At 46.1% G+C, this 22,350-nt stretch overlaps 1 protein-coding gene across 1 annotated transcript in view; it reads left to right on the top strand.

Moving 5' to 3' along the window:
- The first annotated feature begins 1,741 nt into the window (after positions 1-1,741).
- Positions 1,742-22,350, top strand: part of LOC144497728 (rab GTPase-activating protein 1-like) — a 421,278-nt gene continuing 400,669 nt past the window's right edge. Inside the window, exon 1 of the mRNA XM_078219169.1 lies at positions 1,742-1,851. The gene's annotated coding sequence lies outside the window, so the exon portion shown is untranslated. The remainder of the gene's footprint in view (positions 1,852-22,350) is intronic.

Consider the following 22,350-nt stretch of genomic DNA (forward strand, 5'->3'; position numbering starts at 1 on the left):
TGGAATGATGTGAATCCAAACCCACTAGACTCATGAACCAAAACCGAAAATACTGGAAAATCTGACAGCATCTCTGGAGAGAGAATAGAGCCAACATTTCAGCTCTGGATGACTCTCTGTCGGTCACTCTTTGCAGACAGAAGGGGCTTGTCCACTTTTTCAACTAAACACAAGCTTTGGATGGCATGGTGGCACAGTGGCTAGCACTGCTGCCTCATAGCGCCAGGGACCCGGGTCCAATTCCAGCTTGGGTCATTGTCTGTGTGGAGTTTGCACATTCTCCCCATGTCAGCATGGGTTTCCTCCGGGTGCTTCGGTTTCCTCCCACAGTCCAAAGTTGTGCGGGTTAGGTTGATAGGCAATGTTAAATTGCTTAGTGTCAGGGGAATTAGGAGGGTAAATATGTGGGGTTACAGGGATAGGACCTGGGTGAGATTGTTGTCGGTGCAGGCTTGACAGGTCGAATGGCCTCCTGCATTGTGGATTCTATGATGATTCTAAGCTTGGGGACAGTCATTCCCTGGCTCTTTCCCTATGGCAATGCCTCTACCAGTCAGTACTACAGTACTCAGTGGAGTGCTGCTTTGCCAGAGGTGCTCTCTTACGAGGAGAAGTTAAAAACTGTGGCCCTGCCATTCAGGTGGGCATAAGGTATCCCAATGGCTCTATTCACAAGAAGAGCCTCATGGCCAATATTTAGAACTCAATCGACACCAACAGAACAGGTTATCTGGCCATTATCATCGTGTCTGTGGGATCTCTCTGTGCGTAATTTAGCTCAGTAAGAAATCTTACACAGCAGGTTAAAGTCCAACAGGTTTATTTGGTAGCACAAGCCACAAGCTTTCGGAGCACTGCCCCTTCATCAGGTGAGTGGGAGTTCTGCTCACAAACAGGGCATATAAAGATACAAACTCAATTTACAAAATAATGACCTGACTTGTGCCTTGTAGATGGAGGACAGGCTTTGGGGAGTCAGAAGGTGAGTTACTCATCACAGGGTTCCTAGCCTTTGACCTGCTCTGGTAGCCACAGTATTTCTATAGCTAATCCAGTTCTATTTCCGATCAATGGTAACCAGTTGGATGGGGGATTCAGCAACACAAATGTCAAAGGGCAATGGTTGGATTTTTCTATTCCTGGTTGATGGATGGTTTGCTGCTGCTTTATTGGGTGCTAGTTGATTGGCTTTTGGTTGATGGGGTGCGGTTTGAATGGTGCTGGTTGATGGGTGATAGGTGCTGGATATATTGGTACAAGTTGATGAGGGCTGGCTGATGTGGTGCAGTCTGAAGGGTGCTGGGTAATGGGGTGTTGGGTAATGGTGATGGTTGTGGGGACCTGGTTGATGGGGTGCTGGGTAATTGGGTGCTGGTTGCTGCATAATTGGGAGATGGGTAATTGGGTGTTGGTTGATTGTTGTTGAGTAATTGGGTGCAGGTTGATGGGCGCTGGGTCATTGTCTGCTGGTTGCCCACCCGGCACAAACACGCAGTTCCCGTGCTCATTTTAGGCCCTCAAAAGCATTCGCATGCGCAATCAGAGCTCCCGTAGGCATGCGCCGTGTAAGACTCCAGCGATGGTCATACGCAGTGCGACCACCGCCAGCTCGCATGCGCAGTGTGATCATCGCCAGTTCGCATGCGCAGTGTGACTATCGCCAGTTCGCATGCGCAGTGTGACCATCGCCAGTTCGCATGCGCAGTGTGCCCATCGCCAGTTCGCATGCGCAGTGTGCCCATCGCCAGTTCGCATGCGCAGTGTGCCCATCGCTAGTTCGCATGCGCAGTGTGAGGTCCCGGGGACGCGGCAGCGGCGATGCCGGAGACGAGATTGAAAAACAACAACACGGTATGGACAACCATCCTGAGAGAGGGAGAATGAGAACCCCTCACAGAGGGAGACCACCACACCGAGAGAGAGAGAGGGGGAGACCCCCTGGCCGAGAGAGAGGGAGACCCCCTGGCCGAGAGAGAGGGAGACCCCCTGGCCGAGAGAGAGGGAGACCCCCTGGCCGAGAGAGAGAGAGAGAGAGAGGGGGGAGACCCCCTGGCCGAGAGAGAGAGGGGGGAGACCCCCTGGCCGAGAGAGGGGGAGAGACCCCCTGGCCGAGAGAGAGGGAGACCCCCTGGCCGAGAGAGAGGGGGGAGACCCCCTGGCCGAGAGAGGGGGAGAGACCCCCTGGCCGAGAGAGAGAGGGGGGAGACCCCCTGGCCGAGAGAGGGGGAGAGACCCCCTGGCCGAGAGAGAGGGGGAGACCCCCTGGCCGAGAGAGGGGGAGAGACCCCCTGGCCGAGAGAGAGAGAGAGGGGGGGGAGACCCCCTGGCCGAGAGAGAGAGGGGGGAGACCCCCTGGCCGAGAGAGAGAGAGGGGGGAGACCCCCTGGCCGAGAGAGGGGGAGAGACCCCCTGGCCGAGAGAGAGAGAGAGGGGGGAGACCCCCTGGCCGAGAGAGGGGGAGAGACCCCCTGGCCGAGAGAGAGAGAGGGGGGAGACCCCCTGGCCGAGAGAGAGAGGGGGGAGACCCCCGGCCGAGAGAGAGAGAGGGGGGAGACCCCCTGGCCGAGAGAGGGGGAGAGACCCCCTGGCCGAGAGAGGGGGAGAGACCCCCTGGCCGAGAGAGGGGGAGAGACCCCCTGGCCGAGAGGGGGGGAGACCCCCTGGCCGAGAGAGGGGGAGAGACCCCCTGGCCGAGAGAGGGGGAGAGACCCCCCTGGCCGAGAGGGAGAGTGGGGGAGACCCCCTGGCTGGAAGAGAGAGGGAGGGGAGACCCCCTGGCTGGAAGAGAGAGGGAGGGGAGACCCCCTGGCTGGAAGAGAGAGGGAGGGGAGACCCCCTGGCTGGGAGAGAGAGGGGGAGACCCCCTGGCTGGAAGAGCGAGGGGGGGAGACCCTCTGGCCGAGAGAGAGGGGGGAGACCCCTGGCCGAGAGAGAGAAAGGGGGAGACACCCTGGCCAAGAGAGAAAGTGAGGTGGGTGACCCCCCTGGCCGAGAGAGAGTGGGGGGAGACCCCCTGGTGTGAGAGTGGGGGAGACCCCCTGGCCGAGAGGGTGAGACCCCCTGGCCGGGAGAGAGAGGGGGGGGACCCCCTGGCCGAGAGGGGGAGGGGGAGACCCCCTGGCCGAGAGGGGGGAGGCCCCCTGGCCGAGAGGGAGAGGGGGGAGGCCCCCTGGCTGAGAGGGAGAGGGGGAGGCCCTTGGGAGAGGGGGAGACCCCCTGGCTGGGAGGGAGAGGGGGGACACACCCCCCTGGCCGAGAGAGGGGGGGAGATCCCCCTGGCCGAGAGAGAGGGGGGGAGACCCCCTGGCCGAGAGAGAGAGAGAGGAGGGAGACCCCCCCTGGCCGAGAGAGAGGGGGGGGAGACCCCCCCTGGCCGAGAGAGAGAGAGGGGCGAGACCCCCCTGGCTGAGAGAGAGAGAGAGAGAGAGAGGGGGGAGACCCCCCTGGCTGAGAGAGAGAGAGAGAGAGAGGGGGGAGACCCCCCTGGCTGAGAGAGAGAGAGAGGGGCGAGACCCCCCTGGCTGAGAGAGAGAGAGAGAGAGGGGGGAGACCCCCCTGGCTGAGAGAGAGAGGGGGGAGACCCCCCTGGCCGAGAGAGAGAGAGGGGGGAGACCCCCCTGGCCGAGAGAGAGAGGGGGGAGACCCCCCTGGCCGAGAGAGAGGGGGGGAGACCCCTCTGGCCGAGAGAGAGAGAGGGGAGACCCCTCTGGCCGAGAGAGAGAGGGGGGAGACCCCCGGCCGAGAGAGAGAGGGGGGAGACCCCCCTGGCCGAGAGAGAGCGGGAGACCCCCCTGGCCGAGGGAGAGACCCCCTCACAGAGAGGGCGAGGGAGCTACTCTTACCGAGAGAGAGAAAGGCCCTGTCACTGACGGAGAGGGACCCCCTTGCCGTAAAGCAGATGGAGAGAGGGTTAAAAGTCCCCTTTTAACGGGAAGTTTTGCGATAGAGATGCCGGCAGTTGCAGGAGGACTCTAGCTTCGAGTGGTATTTGCTGTTGCGTAGACAGAGGCCCCATCCGAAGAGAGGATGATGGCCAAGGACTCATATGGTGGATATTTATTCGCGATAGGGTTGCATTTGGTGGATATCTGGAGGGGGAATGAGTGAAAGGGAAACCCACTGTCTTTTTAGATGTTGGCATGTGGGTGGCGATTAGAGTGTCATAGTGACCCTTGTAGTGAGGAGAGACTGGGAAGCGAAGGTCTGTCACTTGAGTTAGAGGTCAGGATGAAGCCCTGACTCTGGATTTTTGAAACTGCCTGTATCCCAACATCTAGAGTGTGATGGGGAAGTTGGCTAGAATGAGAAAAGATGCTTACTGTTAAGTGTTCTGAAGGGCCTTTTAATACAGGAGAAAAAGACTCCTTTTTTGGTTTTCATTCTAGTTCAGAATGTCGAAACTGTAAGAGTAAATGATCAGAAAACTTGTTGAATTTCCTTATTATCCTCTAAATATTCTGCCTTACAAACCACAGTGACCATTTTCCATGGCTTTTGTGTTGTTACCAGACAGCAGGAATTCATTCAAAATAATGTGCAACCCATTCTACTTGTACAGATAGAAGAGAAGCTATCATCAGTGATTCAGTTTCCTCCCTCAGTTCATCTATAATTCTAGGAGTTAGTTACTACCAACAGTTTTCTCCTGAGTATCGAGAATCCTATGGCAGTCTGTAATCAAATAGTTTTATTTCCTGGTGGCATGCTGTTTCTGTAGTTTCAGGCGGTTACAGTATACTTCACAGATTGCCTTATTTTTGCTTGTGCCTCATTGCTTTATTGCAGTTGGTCGACATTCTATTCTTACCGTGCGCAGTTTGACTGCTTAACCCTATACTTGTTCTCGATGGGTTCTCTTTGTGCAGTAAGAAGTTTCACAACACCAGGTTAAAGTCCAACAGGTTTATTTGGTAGCACAAGCCACAAGCTTTCGGAGCACTGCCCCTTCATCAGGTGAGTGGGAGTTTTGTTCACAAACAGGGCATGTAAAGATACAAACTCAATTTACAAAATAGTTTTTGTGCACCAGCACACTTTTTAACTGGGGAGCACATTATAGCTGTGGTGTACCAAACCACGTGCACCTTCCAATTCTGCATTGAAGATCAATCGTAGCATGCTTTTTGCTGACACAATTGAGATTAACTAACTGGGAGGAAGAAGATCCCATGTATTTCACAGATTTCATAACCTCGGGAGCCCCAGCGTATTCTGCAGCCATTTAAGAACTTTTGAAACTGAGCCACTGTCATGTGGGAAAGGAGATCAAATCTGAGATTTTCTTGTAGAATCGACTGGGCCATGATAGAAACTACAAATATATGTTTTGTGAAAGCGGTTCTTTGACAAAAATGGTCATGCTGGTGAATTTATAGGCGGGAATTCAGTCTTGGAGTAGTTCCACCGGTGCTGAACTTTAATTTTTTAGGTTTGAAATGCCTTCAGGTCCGATTGATGGTGTTTCCACCGAGGGTGAGGTGGTTTTGATTTGATTTATTATTGTCACATGTATTAACATACAGTGAAAAATATTGTTTCTTGTGCGCTATACAGCCAAAACATACCATTCATAGAGAAGGAAATGAGAGAGTGTAGTGTTACAGTCATAGCTAGGGTGTAGAGAAAGATCAACTTAATGCAAGGTAAGTCCATTCAAAAGTCTGACAGCAGCAGGGAAGAAGCTGTTTTTGCGTCGGTTGGTACATGACCTCAGACTTTTGCACCTTTTTCCCTGATGGAAGAAGGTGGAAGAGAGAATGTCCGGGGTGTGTGGGGTCCTTAATTATGCTGGCTGCTTTGCCGAGGCAGCGGGAAGTGTAGGCAGAGTCAATGGATGGGAGGCTGGTTTGCGTGATGGATTGGGCTACATTTACAACCTTTTGTAGTTCCTTGTGGTCTTGGGCAGAGCAGGAGCCATACCAAGCTGTGATACAACCAGAAAGAATGTTTTCTATGGTGCATCTGGATAAGTTGATGAGAGTCGTAGCTGACATGCCAAATTTCCTTCGTCTTCTGAGAAAGTAGAGGTGTTGGTGGGCTTTCTTAACTATAGTGTCGGCTTGTGGGGGGACCAGGACAGGTTGTTGGTGTTCACCTGACAGGGATAAACTATGTATGGCACTTCCCACATTTCTTTCCCCCACAGTATTGTGTAGTAGTGTTCAGTGCTGCTTGTAAACATACCAGAGCAGACCCATTCACACCAATGGTAAAAGATTGAATTCATGTGCAAGTAAACAATACTGATCCAGCAGGTCTCATGTGCTTGCAGGCGTGCCAAGTTCATCAAGGTTGCCACAGTTGCTTCAGTGAATGAGAGTCAATCTTTTTATTTAAAAGAATTCATCCAAATACAAAACCAAAATGCATCAAAATTTCACAATAATGAATTACAAACCAGAATACATTGCAATTTCACAATAATAAATTGTAAAACGACAAACCAATACAACACAATGTCAAAAGTAAATCTGCCATCCTTAATACAAAAGCACAAACTACCATAAGACAATAACAATAGCAATCTGCCTTCCTTTATACAGTGGAAAACAACTCTCATTCCATTGTAAATCATCTGTAACCTTCCGGGGCTTCGCTTCTCGGGCGAGGCCATTTCCAGGGCTACGCCTTCTGGGTTACAAGCAGTTCATCCAAATGTATTTGAAAACAAAACACATTATTGTTTCACAATGACAAATACCCAAAAACAACAACTTGGAATCCTATTCTGATTGCTCAAGAGCTGCTACTAGAAAGTACACGTGTTAATGTTGGGACCAGATTGGGTTCAGTTATACTTCCGTCTGAGATCGAATAGTCTGCAATCACTCAACTAATGGCTTGCGCATCAGTAATGACACAATGATTGGCTGAGTGGTTTAGCAGTCAGGCTGAGTGTCTTGGGCTACAAGAAGATATAGATGGAATGATCAAGTGGGCAGAAAAATGGCAGATGGAATTTAACTCTGAAATGTGTGAGGTGATACACTTTGGAAGGAATAATTTGACAAGGAATTATTCAATGAATGGCATGACCCTGGGAAGTTCTGTGTATCAAAGGGACCTTGGTGTGTTTGGGCACCATTATCAATCGAGGCATAGATTACAAAAGCAGGGAAGTCATGCTGGAGTTTAATAGAACTTTGATGAGGCTACAGCTAGAGTACTGTGTGCAATTCTGGTCACCACGTTATAGGAAATCATAGAAATCATAGAAACCCTACAGTGCAGAAGGAGGCCATTCGGCCCATCGAGTCTGCACCGACCACAATCCCACCCAGGCCCTACCCCCACATATTTTACCCGCTAATCCCTCTAACCTACACATCCCAGGACTCTAAGGGGCAATTTTTTAACCTGGCCAATCAACCTAACTCGCACATCTTTGGACTGTGGGAGGAAACCGGAGTACCCGGAGGAAACCCACGCAGACACGAGGAGAATGTGCAAACTCCACACAGACAGTGACCCGAGCCGGGAATTGAACCCGGGACCCTGGAGCTGTGAAGCAGCAGTGCTAACCACTGTGCTACCGTGATTGCACTGGAGGGGATGCAGAGGAGATTCTCCAGGATGCTGCCTGGGATGGAACATTTAAGTTATGAAGAGGGGTTGGGGAGGCTTGGGTTGTTTTTGTTGGAGCAGGGAAGACTGAGGGGTGACCTGATCGAGGTGTACAAGATTACGAGGGACATGGATAGAGTGGATAAGGAACAACTGTTCCCTTAGTTGAAGGGTCAGTCAGAAGGAGACATAGGTTCAAGGTGAGGGGTGGGGGGGTGTGATGTGAGGAAAACCCTTTTTACCCAGAGGGTCATAGAATCATAGAGGTTTACAGCATGGAAACAGGCCCTTCGGCCCAACTTGTCCATGCCGCCCTTTTTTTAAAAACCCCTAAGCTAATCCCAATTGCCTGCATTTGGCCCATATCCCTCTGTACCCATCTTACCCATGTAACTGTCTAAATGCTTTTTAAAGGACAAAATTGTACCCGCCTCTACTACTACCTCTGGCAGCTTGTTCCAGACACTCACCACCCTCTGTGTGAAAAAATTGCCCCTCTGGACACTTTTGTATTTCTCCCCTCTCACCTTAAACCTATGCCCTCTAGTTTTAGACTCCCCTACCTATGGCCTGGAATGCACTGCCTGGGAAGGTGGTCGAGACAAGTTGCCTCACATCCTTTAAAAAATACCTGGATGAGCACTTGGCATGACATAACATTCAAGGTTATGGGCCAAATGCTGGTAAATGGGATTAGGTTGACGGTGTTTCACGCATATCAGTGCAGATTTGATGGGCCGAATAGCCTCTTCTGCATTGTATGATTCTATGACCCCTTGTGCAAGTAATGGAGGCGCATGATATCTGTAACCTCATGCCATGCATACGGATTGGCGCACATGGAGTGGAGTGACCATCATCTCCTATAGGTATGGCAGGTTGATCCTCTGTACATTTCGCTCTAACTTTTTTGCTGCTGTGACTTTGGTGTCCTTGAGCATATTGTGCTTCAGGCTGAGTAAGTGATGAGATATTTAATTAAAGCCCATGTAATATTTTGGCAGTGAGACTCTCAAACTGTCTGAAAATTAGAACTATCTTTTTAAACAAATTGGGGATGGAAAGAGTAGTATGTGTTCTATTTAAAATCCTGCCCTTGAACTTCATGTATACAAAACAAAAACAAAAGAGCAAAGAACAGTACAGCACAGGAAACAGGCCCTTCGGCCCTCCAAGCCTGTGCCGCTCCTGGGTCCAACTAGACCAATCGTTTGTATCCCTCCATTCCCAGGCTGCTCACGTGACTATCCAGGTAAGTGGAGGGTATATTTTGATCCACCAGATGGTGTTGCTCAGAGCTTCCAAAAGTGAAGCTTATTGTAACCGAAGTGGAGTTTCCATGAAAAATTTGTCACTTTGATTGGGGCCATAAATCATACAATCCCTACAGTGCAGAAGAAGGCTATTTGGCCCATCAAGCCTGCACTGACAACAATCTCACCCAGGCCCTAGCCCTGTAATCCCACATAAATGTATGCTGTTGTGGATGTGTACGTTCACATCTCGGGCTGTCAAGCTCTCTCTCTTCTCCCCTGCCCCCACCCAGTGTTTAATTTCCTCCAAACCCACCCACCTATTTTGCTCTCTCCTCCAGAAGTGACCCATGGTTGGGATACAACAATATATGAAGATTATATTTTTTGTGGAAAGGCTGCCAATTAAGTGGGTTGCTTTGTCCTGGATGGTGTTGAGCTTCTTGAGTGTTGTTGGAGCTGCACTCATCCAGGCAAATGGAGAGTATTCCATCACAGTCCTTGCTTATGTCCTGTAGATGATGGACAGGCTTTGGAGAGTCACCATAGGATTTTTAGCCTCTGACCTGCTCTTGGCGGCACAATATTTCGTGGACTAGTCCAGTTCAGTTTCTGGTCAGTGTTGATTGTGGGGGATTCAGCATTGATAATGCCATTAAATGTCATGGGGAGATGGTTTGAATCCCTCTTGTTGGATGTCATTGCCTGGCACTTGAAGCAAAAGGCTTTTAAAGACTGCTTAATGGTTCATCAACAGCTGCACATTGACTTTGACAATTGGGAGCAACTTGCTGAAGATAAAGTGTGAAAAAAAGGACCTCCCACCAAAAGGGCTGTCTCATTGCTGATGCTGAAAGTAAAGATCAGCTGATGAGTCACATCTGAGGGGGTCGAGATTCTCAACCTTGTGTATCCTGAATCCACTTTTCAATCAGCTTCATCAGTCACAAAAAAGTTGGCTGTCTTTAATATTGAATGATAATGCCAGCACCCATGACCATTTATAGTTCTCTGTTGGGGGTTAGGCATGGATTGTTAATAGTGGCAGCTTTGGAAGCATTACAATAGAAACCTATCTTGTCCTTTTCGGGTGGCTCAATTCACGATGGGTCACTGGACGACAGGTACGAATAGAAGCCCTGGTTTATATCCACTCCACGCACCCACGCGCACTTTCTCTATCCCCCATCACCACATGTGCACACAAAGTCCACAACCCAATCATCTCTCATCTTACCATAGGGTTGCTTAAAGCAAATGGTACATTCCCTCCTGGTTGGTCATCCGGGTCTAGAGAGTGAACCTGGAAGTTCTTGGCTTGTATCGTGGTGTCCTATCAAGGTAGTGCAGAAGGAGGCCATTCAGTCATCCTGTGAGCCTGTGCTCTTTGAATCCAGTTTATACCACTCCTCAGATTTAACCACATAGCCTGCTGATGATTATTGCTATTGAATCTATTTATGTCATTGGCGTGAGTATCAGTGACAAGTTCAACATTTTTTTCATCACCATGATGAGCTGACCTCTTGAGCCGCTGCCTACCCTCTAGTGTAGTTGCACTCACAGTGCTGTTGGAATGGAGTTTCAGGATTTTGACAGTGAAGGAGTGGTGATATTTTTCCAAGTCAGGATGGTGAGTGGTTTGGAGGGGAACTTGCACATGATGGTGATCTCATGAATCTGCTGCTCTTTACCTTTTAAGTGGTAGAAATCACCAGTTTGGAAGGTGCTGCAGTACATCTTATAGATATAGTCACACTTCTGGCATTGTACACTGGTGGGAAGGAGTGAATGTTTAAGGTACTCATTGAACCAGGGTTGACCCTTGGCTTGACGGTGATGCTAGAGTGGGGGATATGCCGTGCCATGAGGTTATAGACTGTGGTTGTATATGATTCCGTTGCTGCTGTTGGCCTAAGGTATTTCATGAATACCCAGTTTTGAACTGCTAGGTTTGTTCTTTATCTGTCCCTCCTTAATATGAAGATGAGGCTTTGTCTTCACAAGGTGAGGTAGTCACTCCTACCACTACTATTAATAATGGATACATCTAGAAAATATAGATTGATGAGAGTGATCAAACAGTAGATTTCCTTGCCCATGTTTGACCTGATGCCATGAGACTTCATTGGGTTTGAAGTCAATGTTGAAGACTCTCAGGGTTACTCCCAATTGTACCCACTTGTTGCCACCTGGTGATGTAGGGTTTTACTTTGACTTAAAAAGACTTCTATAGATTTTTCGCAACCTCAGGGCATCGTAAAGTGCTTCACACTACAAAGCACTACATTGCAGCCACTGTTGCAATGCAGGAGTGGTTAATAACTTGGGCAAAGTGTTGCAAGAAGTTATTGTGACACCGGAAGTACATATTAACCTCAGGAGTTTGAATAGAGATCCTAGTTGATATTGTGTGTCATTGCACAAGGTATATCAGAGGCAAGGCCACTTTTGCCCGTCTCTAGTCTGGCTGATTATGTGTCACTCATCTCTCTTTATCTTTGCTTTTCATGACTTATGTTTTTTCTCACGCTGTCGTGCTCTCTCACTCATATATTTTTCCTTTGAGATGTAAGCTGGGTGGTGTTATGTTGTATTCTAACGAAAGGAGCAATCAGCAGTTGCATATAACCTTTGGCAGCTTCCGATCCACCAGCTGCTCCAGTCTCATGCCCCCTTGCCCCTTGACCACCCCTTCTCCAGTGGCTGTGGCATGTTAAGCAGTTTGACAGAGCTCGCAGTGAAAATCACACTGGCAGGAGTAACTTTTACTTTCATGGGTGCCCATAACCCAAATTTAATATATGATAGACATATATGGGTGAGGGTGTGTTTTACATTTGTGTATATTTCCTGATTGCTTGTGGTGTTGCCAGATAGTCTGAGGTCAGGAGTCAGCTGGTGATCTAGGTTACTGCTCAGGTGCACCTTCTGGGGAAGTGGGCTAAGGAGTATTGAGGTCACTTGTAGTTTAATTGCTGTTTGGTGACCAACGTTTTCAGATTGTCAGATGTTTGAAAATATCCCACTCAGATAATGCCAGTCTTTTTAAAATTATTTTTGACACTTTGGAATATGACATCTGATGTGTGATGGTTGCTCTTAAAAGAACAATTATCTTAGAAAGAAAGAAACCCTACAGCACAGAAAGAGGCCATTCGGCCCATCGAGTCTGCACCGACCACAATCCCACCCAGGCCCTACCCCCAAATCCCGACATATTTACCCACTAATCCCTCTAACCTACGCATCCGGGATGCATAGGTTAGAGAGATTAGTGGGTAAATATGTAGGGATATGTGGATGGGGCCTGGGTGGGATTGTGGTTGGTGCAGACTCGATGGGCCGAAAGGCCTCTTTCTGCACTGTGGGATTCTATGATCCCAGGACACTAAGGGGCAATTTTAGCATGGCCAATCAACCTACCCGCACATCTTTGGACTGTGGGAGGGAACTGGAGCACCTGGAGGAAACCCACGCAGACACGAGGAGAATGTGCAAACTCCACACAGACAGTGACCCAAGCCGGGAATCGAACCCAGGTCCCTGGAGCTGTGAAGCAGCAGTGCTAACCACTGTGCTTCCGTGTCAATGCCAACGCTGTTCTGAGAATTTTGAACATTTTCAGTTTGCATGATATTTTCTGCATCATGAAAATCGATGTATGAAAAATAGTGCTGAAAATACTCAGCGGGTCTGGCAGCATCTATGGGGAGACAGGTAGGGTATCTCAAATTCGGCTTCCAAAAACCAGCAGTAGGAAAACCGCACATTTTGTTTCAGCGGCCATGCAAGAATTTTAAATGAGTAATAAAACCTGCTGGCCTGTTCGGAGAGTTGCTACACCTTGCATTGCAAGTAGTTATCTGTTTTGCGCACCTGACATTTTGAATGGCTTAGTGATCCCCACCTAGTCCAGGAAAAGTTTAACGAGTTGCTGCATTGGCATGGCTTCATGTGTCTATTGTTTCTCACGCTCCTTAGTTGTTGGTGTGTCCCTTGACTCCAAAGTGATTTGTAATCACATCATTTAGTTTTCATGAGTCCCTTTTCACTGAATCAAGGGCTTTTGATTTTTCTTTCTCTGGAAACCAGCAAGGTCTGAAATCCGCGATCCTCTGGTTACCGCTCTTGAGGCACTCTACCTGCCTGACTCTTCAGAATTCAACTCAAAATTTTCAGTTCTGAAGAATGAAAATGATTCTCTGATACCATAATGAGGGTAAGATTAACCAAGAGGATCAAGAAGTGACTTGAAGAAGTTACCAGCCAAATTGGTTTGCCATGCTGCAGGGAACTATAGGCCAGTTAGCTTGGCATCTGTCATAGAAATCATAGAAACCCTACAGTAGGGAAAGAGGCCATTCGGCCCATCGAGTCTGCACCGACCACAATCCCACCCAGGCCCCACTCCCATATCCCTACATATTTTACCCACTAATCCCTCTAACCTACACATCTCAGGACACTAATGGCAATTTTTAGCATGGCCAATCAACCTAACCCGCACATCTTTGGACTGTGGGAGGAAACCGGAGCACCCGGAGGAAACCCACGCAGACACGAGGAGAATGTGCAAACTCCACACGGGCAGTGACCCAAGCCGGGAATTGAACCCAGGTCCCTGGAGCTGTGAAACAGCAGTGCTAACCACTGTGTTACCGTGCCGCCGTCATGGGGAAAGTGTTAGGATTGATCATTAAGGAGGTTATACTTGGGCACTTCAGGTGATCAGGAAGAGTCAACGTGGTTTTGTGAAAGGGAAATAATATTGAACCAATTTATTGGAGTACTTTTTAGGAGTAACATGCAATGTGGATAAAGGGGAGTCTGCGTATGTGCTGTACTTCGATTCAAGAAGACATTTGATGAGATTCTACATCAAAGGTTATTATGGAAAAGCTCATGGTGTAGTGAGTAACATACTCACATGGATTGAAGGTTGGCTGGCGAGCAGGAAACAGAGTATGCATAATGTCATAAGGGGTTACCCATTTAAGACAGCGATGAGGAGGGTCGTGAATCAGTGGAATTCTTTACTGCAGAGCGCTGTAGACACTGGGTTGTTAAGTACGTTCAAGACTGAGATAGAAAGATTTTTAAATCAATAAGGGTATCAATGGTTTTGGGGGATAAGGCAAGAAAGTGGAGTTGAGGATTATTATGAGATCAGTCATGATCTCATTAAATGGTGGAGCATCTCGATGGGCCGAATCGCCTGCTTCTATGTTTTTGGGTATTATGCATAAATTGATCTTTTCTGATTGGCAAGATTTGACGAGTGGAGGCCATTGGGGGTCTGTGCTTGGGCCTCAACTTTTTAACATTTATATCAATGACTTGGATGGATTAATGGGATGGTAGCTAAATTTGCAGGTGGCACAATGATGGGCAGAAAAATATGTTGTGAAGAGGACATCAGATTGGAGATGGAATAGATAAGTTGAGTGAATGGGCAGAAATCTCGCAGATGGAGTATAAAGTGGAAAAATGTTAAGTCCGCTTTGGCAGGAAGACTAAAAAGTATTGAACAAAGAGCAGCTGCAGCATTCCAAGATGCAGAGGAATCTAGGTATTTTCGTGCACGAGTCACAAAAGCTTGGTGCACAAGTATGGCAAGTAATTATGAAGGCTAATGATATGCTTTCCGTTATTACAAGAGGAATTGATTCAAAAGTAAAGCTATTTATGCTTAGTTATATAGGACGTTGATGTGACACATCTCAAACTATGGCAGTTTTGGTAAATGTGTTGGAGGCAGTTCAGAAGAGGTTTACTAGATTGATACCTGTATGAGTGGGTTGCCTTATGAGGCAAGGTTAGACAAACTGGGCTTGTAACAATAGAGTTTAGTATACAAGATCCTGAACAGTATGTGGAAAGGATGTTTCATCCAGTGAATGAGTCCAGAACTAGGGTGCACAGTTTTAAAATTAGGGATCCACCTTTATTTTTAAGTTGGAAGTAGAGAGATTCTTGTTTGACAAGGGAATCAAAGGTTATCATGGGTGGATGGGAATATGGAATTTGAAACACAAAAAGATCTGCCATGATTTTATTGAATGGCAGAGCAGGCTTGAGGAGCTGAATAGCCTACTTTATTTCATATGTTCCTATGACAACGAGGCTAAGATGAAATACTTTTTTACGATTCATTTGAGAAATTGAGCGCAGGAGAACATTGTGACACAGTTTGAAAAACTTGTAAAGTTGGTTTTAAGGAAGTTTGAGCAATTTGAAAGATTGCTCTGTGTGCGCGCACATAATGTTCAGTTTATACAGTGAGTCAGCATAGTACGTAATTGGGAAGAAAAATGACACAAGACAGATTTGGGGACCATGGGGACACAAGACAGGTGTAATTATGGATGAAGGTTGCATGTTTGGCTACAGTGAATAAAATAGAAGCTGAGGATAAAGTAAATATTTTCCACACTTTGGGCCAGATGCTTTTGGGGTGATGTCTAACCAATGTTGACTGCGGAGCTCCAGTACTATGGACTATCCTGAAATTAATGAGATTCTGAACTTCCATTATGGCACGTCCAATGAGATTGTACTTAAGAATTGCAGACCAGTCGCCAAATGCGACTGTTGCAGATTACATTCTCAACTTTAAAAAAAAACTCTTGTGGATCTGGCGTGAACTTAGTAACCAAAGTTTAGAGACGTTCAGAGGGGGCCCAAAAATAATAAAATCCACGCCAAGCTTTTGAGCAAAGACAAATAAGCTGACATGGAAGGAAGCCTGTGATGAGACCACAGCCATTGAAATAGCAGAAAACGATGTTTGCAGATTGTAAGGAAGTTCTTTCTTGAATGGGCAATGGAGGTCCACTAGATTTCAGCAAGGTCTAGGCCAGGTATTTAAATTGCTCCGAGGACATGCTATTGTTTGCTTAAGCTGAAAATCGAGGGCAAATTAAGAGAAAAGCAAGCCAATGTATCATGCTGCACAAGGCATGAAACTTAGTGCTGGTCAGAAAGTCATGGTGTAAAACCACTGAGGCAATGAGGAGTATATGATTGAAGTTGTTGTAAAGAGACTGGGCGCATTCAGAAATCTTGTTTTAAGGATCAGACTAGAAACTCCCAAGGTATTTTATGAAGTTAGCCGAGACCCTAACCTTTACATTTGATTTCGGCATTAGGGTAAGCATAAAGTGTTTCACTCCAGGTATGATTCAATGTGACCTACTAGGAAGCTTTTATCATAACAAACTTTATTTAAGAACACAGAATATAACAATACAAATTAGCAAAACTTTTACCAATTAAAATACTTAAACATGACAAAGCATAGTTCTTAACAGCTAACTATCTATATTGTTCCAATTCAGCAGTATCCCTCATAGACAGAAATTCCTTCTTCAGAACCAGTTAGCTCAAAAACCAAAGATGCTTATGTGATGCTAGATTTCCAGTTTTTTAACACAGATATCCAGAGAGCAGTTTTCACAGAAGGATATATCCTCAAAACAACAAAACTTCAGAGAAGTTAACCTGGTCACTAGCTGCTCCCAGTTTCCAGACTTCAGAGAGGAGAAAAGAGGGACACTGGTCTCTCTCTCTCAACTCCAAAGCAGCATCTAAGCTTGAATATTCTGAGTAACGTGTGTAACGCCAGCTTTACCCTCTGTCACATGACCACACCTGTCAATCATCACACTCAAACCCCACTCTGCAAAATCCCACCAGCATCCTATATGGAGCACCATTAGTTCAGATTAAGTAATTATGCTGTTGCAGCAACCATATAGGATGTTGGTTGTAGACAGAACGACTCCGATAAAATAGAAAGGACTGCTCGAAACATCCTGCACAGAAACGTGACTAAAATACATTTCTTAAAGGCCCAGTATCATCACACTAGTGAAGATTGGAGAGATACTCCATCAGTGTTGGGTAGATTATTTGCTTGAAAGAGAAAATCTGACAAAGGAAGAGCATGAAAAACCTCTTCTTGCCCAAATCCAAGGGGAAAGTCAGAAAGAAAGTGAATGTCACAAAAATTGAAAGTTTGCTATTATCAATTAATCCACCTGGGAGCCAAGTGAACCATTAAAACAAATCAGCCAATGTTACAGTCCCAAACAATAAGTGGAGTTGGTAGTTAAAGTTCAGGTCAGATATTGAGAGAGCAGAGTTAAGCTAATTGAAATGGAGGGAGATACCCTGTCGGAAAGAGAAAGAAACCAGATTCATTGAAAGTATGTAGGAAAAAAGAGGTAAGTTCCTTTTATTATTTCTTGTCAAATGATATTTTGTTAAACATGCCCTTCTGTTAGGAATAAATATTTTTAATATGTGACTACTCGGGCATAACGGATCATATATTTTGTTGTGATTGCAATTTATTTTACATTTTAACGTAGAAGCCATTTTAAAAATGTGTACTGTAATAGCTGAGCATTTTGTTATGCTGCCCTCTCTGTTGGGGAAGTGTAAATAAAATTGCAATATTGGTTGCCTGCAGTTGAGCATTTGTTACTCCTACGCCGTGCAATGCCCAACAGTTCCCAAAACTCACCATCACTGACGGTTTTCCTCATCTCGTGTCCTGGCCTATTGTAGTTAATTTTAATAGAGACTGATTACTGTGATGATTGTTGTGTCATGGGCATTTATTGTACAGCAGCACCTATGTGCCTCGATGCCACAGTGTTCTGTTCTGTAGCTCTCGGGGGGCGGGGGGGATAAGCGGATTTGTGCGCTACAGATGTTTATGTACTAGTAATGGGACAAAATCATTAAATCTCTGATAACATTAAAGAACTCCTCATTGGTGACAGATTATTGTGTGGGAGAAAATGGGGGACTAGTGGCCACTTTTTACACAGTGGTTTGTGAACTCTTCCCACAATTAGATGGCTGACCGCCCTCTCTATTCTGGTAATTTAGTTTAAAATCTTTTCATCCATATAGGGAAGTACTTGCTTTGCATTCAAGATTAAAAAACAAACAATTTTATTTTTAAAAAAAATCTTTGAATACTGTCAACTAGATTAAAACAATGTTCAATACAGGATTTATTTATGTGAAAAATAACCACTGCTTAAAGTGGTAAGTATGAGCTAAATTTTCATATTTCTGAGGCTGTGATATAGGTGACCGTTGATTCACCTCACAGAATCCCTACTGTGCAGAAGGAGGCTATTTGGCCCATTGAGTCTGCACCGAACGCAATCCCATTCTTATCCCCATAACCCTACATATTTACCCTACTTGTCCCCCTGACACTAAGTGGCAATTTAGCATGGCCAATCAACCTAACCTGCACATCTTTGGACTGTGGGAGGAAACCAGACCACCCGGAGGAAACCCACGCAGAGACGGGGAGATTGTGCAAACTCCATACAGGCAGTGACCCAAGCCGGGAATTGAACCTGGGTTCTTGGCGCTGTGAGGCAGCAGTGCTAACCACTGTATCACCGTGCCGCCTAGTGAAAAACGTGTTCATAGCAGTAAATTTGTTGCATTATAACTTTTTGTACATCATTTGAAATAGCCAGTAGACACAGCAGCAACTAAAACTTGTAGAAAGTAGTCAGGTCACGTTCAGCCTTGATATGTGAGGATGGTGTGATAGGATAATGACTAGAAAGGTTTATTCAGAGCAGTGCTTTCCATTGTGATGGTTGATTCTGTGCAAAGAAAAAAGACCAAATAAGTCAGACACTGTTGTGAGTTTAATGTAAATTTATTGGGGATCTGTTTAGGTGTGAATGTTTTAAAAGGCAACAGACAGTATGAAAGTTCATCCCGTTGAGGAGGCTGTGTGATGTGACCAATCTTGAGCAGTTGTCTGAACTGGAATGAGAGAACATTCTGAAGTCACCCTTTGGATCTCATCACTCACTGTTGTAGGTCTTTCTCTTGCCATGGTGTTGAACAGTGTATTTTTCCTCATAGCTGGGACCTTTATGGTGCCAGTTGTCAATGCATTCCAGATTGAAATGTTTTGTCATGTACTTTTACAAATTCTTTAAGTAAATTTTTGGAAAAAGAAATTCCCTGTCTGTGATCCGCCTTAACATTGAGGCAAGACCTTTGTGCCATAATTAATTCCAGGATTGCTGAACAATGTTGGCACTCATCTAAAGTAGTGGTGTAGTCTTTTTCTGGTTTTATATAGTGAGTAATAAATGCCCACAAAACAGTAATCTCATCAAGACATTCGGCACGCAGGTGTTTTGTTCCACTCCTTGAGTGTTCCTTTATCCCATTTTTTAACCAGTGAGGTATGTGGCACAGCTTGTGCTGAAGGGAGGTGATTTGATATGTTAGTGATTTGTTTTATTCATTTAAAGAATGTGGACATCACTGGTTAGGTCAGCATTTGTTGTCCATCCCTAATTGCCCTCAAGAAGGTGAACTGCCTTCTTTGAACCCTGCAGTCCATGTAGTGTAGGTGTATCCACAGTGCTGTTAGAGAGGGATTTTGACCTAGCGACAGTGAAGAATATATTTGGTGATATATTTCGAAGTCAGGATGGTGAGTGGCTTGGAGGGGAACTTCCAGGTGGCCTTTTGGCTAAGATCAAGAATCAGATCAAGCCCAAGGGTGCAATGCCTTATCTTGTCAGCTTGGATCTTGCCTGTCTCTCTTCCCATGCACCCCGGACATTCTCTCTTCCACCACCTTCCATCGGGATAAAGATACAAACGTCTGAGGACACGTATCAGCCGACTCAAGAATAGCTTCTTCCCTGTTGCCATCAGACTTTTGAATGGACCTACCTTGCACTAAGTTCATCTTTCTCTACACCCTAGCTATGACTGTAACACATTCTGCAAACTCTCCTTCTCTATGAACGGTATGCTTTGTCTTTATAGTGCGCAAGAAGCAATACTTCTCACTGAATACCAATGCATGTGACAATAATAAATCGAATGAAACCATGAATTAGATTCAATTGGAATTTGAATTTGATTTTTGGAGCAAACAAGGAGTGGATTTGGGTCTGCCTAGTCAACTCTGAGCATTGGCTTCATAATTTTAATAATGGAGTAAAAATTCAAATTTTAAGAATGGGGAACCTACAGGCGGTGATGTTTCCAGCTATCTGCTGTTGTTGTAGGTTTGGACGGTGCGGTCTAAGAGACTTTCATGAGTTCTGCAGAGCATCTTCTAGATGGTACACACTGCTGTCACTGTTCGTCGGTAGTGAAGGGGTGCCAATCAAGCAGACTGCTTTGTTTTGGATAGCATCCAGCTTCTTGAGTGTTGTTGGAGCTGCACTGATCCAGGCAAGTGGAGTGTATTCCATCACACCCTGGACTCGTGCCTTGTAAATGGTGGACAGGCTTTGGGGAGTCAGGAGGTGAATTACTCAACTGCAGGATTCCCAGTCTTTGACTTGCTCTGGTAGCCACATATAGGGCAAATCCCGTTCAGCCTCTGGTCAATGATAACCCCCAGGATATTGATAGTGGGGAATGTCAAAGAGTAATGGTTAGATTCTCTGTTGTTGGAGATGTCTGGTACTTGTGTGGTGTAAATGTTACTTACCACTTTTCAGCCCAAGCCTGTATATTGTTCAGGACATGTACTGCTTCAGTATCTGAGGAGTTGCAAGTGGTGCTGAACGTTGTGTAGGCATCCTCAATCATCCCCACTTCTGACCTTATGATGGAAGGAAGGTCATTGATGAAGCATCATTGAAGATATTTGGGCCTCGGACACTAACCCAAGGAACTCCTGCAGTGATGTCCTGGAAACCCTGTCACATCTAGATAACAAAGACACCTATGTCAGACTCCTAATGATCGACTACAGCTCAGCCTTTAACAGCATTATTCCTGTGAAATTCACCTCCAAACTCCATGGACTGGGGCTCGGCTCCTCCCTATGCGACTGGATCCTGAACTTCCTAACCCACAGACTGCAATCAGTAAGGATAGGCAACAACACCACCTCCGTGATCATCCTCAACACCAGTGTCCCACAAGACTGTGTCTTCAGCCCCTTGCTATACTCCTTATATACCTATGACTGTATGGCCAAATTCCCCTCTAACTCGATTTTCAAGTTTGCTGATGACATCACCGTAGTGGTTCAGATCTCAAACAATGATGGGACAGAGTACAGGAAAGAGATAGAGAATCTGGTCAACTGGTGCAATAACAATAATCTCTCCCTCAATGTCAACAAAATGAAGAGATAGTTATCGACTTCAGGAAGCGTTGTGGAGGACATGCGCCTATCTACATCGATGGGGACGAAGTGGAAATGGTTGAGAGCTTCAAGTTTTTAGGTGTCCAGATCACCAACAACCTGTCCTGGTCCCTTCATGCTATAGTTAAGAAAACCCACCAACACCTCTAGTTCCTTAGAAGACTAAGGAAATTTGGCAAATCCGCTACGACCCTCACCAACTTTTACAGATGCGCCATAGAGAGCATTTTTTCTGGTTGTATCACAGCTTGGTATGGCTCCTGCTCTGTCCAGAACCGCAAGAAACTACAAAGGGTTGTAAACGAAGTCCAATCCATCACTCAAACCAGCCTCCCATCCATTGACACCGTCTACACTTCCCGTTGCCTCGGCAAAGCAGCCAGCATAATCAATGACCACAGGTGCCCTCTTCCACCTTCTTCCGTCGGGAAAAAGATACAAAAGTCTGAGGACATGTACCAACCGTCTCAAAAACAGCTCCCTCCCTGCTGCCTTCAGATTTTGCATGGACCTACCTTATATTAAATTGATCTTTCTCTACACCCTAGCTATGACTGTAACACTACACGCTGCACTCCCTCCTTTCCTTCTCTACATATGGTATGCTTTGTATAGTGCGCAAGAAACAATACTTTTCATGTGACAATAATAAACCGAATTGAGATGATTGACCTCCAACCACCACAGCCACCTTCCTTTGTGCCAGCAGAGAGTTTTCCCCCTGATTCCTATTGACTCCAGTTTTGCTAGGTCTCCCTAATGCCGCACTCAAGTCAAATGCTATCTTCTTGTCAAGGACAGTTCCTTTCACCAGATGAATTGGTGAAGATAGAAAGTAGCTGTTGAAATTGTGGGCATTAGCCAGACATTGCTACTGTCTTGTGCTTATTTACAGTTCACAACTCACTAAAGGGCTCTTTGAACCAAGAGCTGTGTGATTCTTGTGAAACTATTAGCTGCAATTTTGGAAATAGTAGCATGTCATAGCAGAATGCTGGACTGTGCATTCATGTGCAACACTAGTCTTGAGTAAAAATACTTAATTGGAGAAGACTCTGGGAACTGATATGAGAAAATCCAAAAATCTTCTGTCAACATCTAAAAATTAATTTAGAAGTAGGGGAAGTGAAGTCAATCAGTGACCAAAAGGGGATCTATGCATGGAGAAATAGGGTGTTGCTGAGGCACTAAATGAGTACTTTGCATCTGTCTTAGCCAAGTCATGAGTGATTAAGGCACAGAAGGAGACCATTTGGCCTGTCATGTCCATTCTGGCTCTGAAGGGCAATCCCTGTAACCCCACAAGTTTACTTTCTAAGTCATAGTCAAGGCGGCACGGTAGCACAGTGGTTAGCA

This window comes from Mustelus asterias, chromosome 8, assembly GCF_964213995.1.
Source record: "Mustelus asterias chromosome 8, sMusAst1.hap1.1, whole genome shotgun sequence".
Classification (NCBI taxonomy): Eukaryota; Metazoa; Chordata; class Chondrichthyes; order Carcharhiniformes; family Triakidae; genus Mustelus; species Mustelus asterias.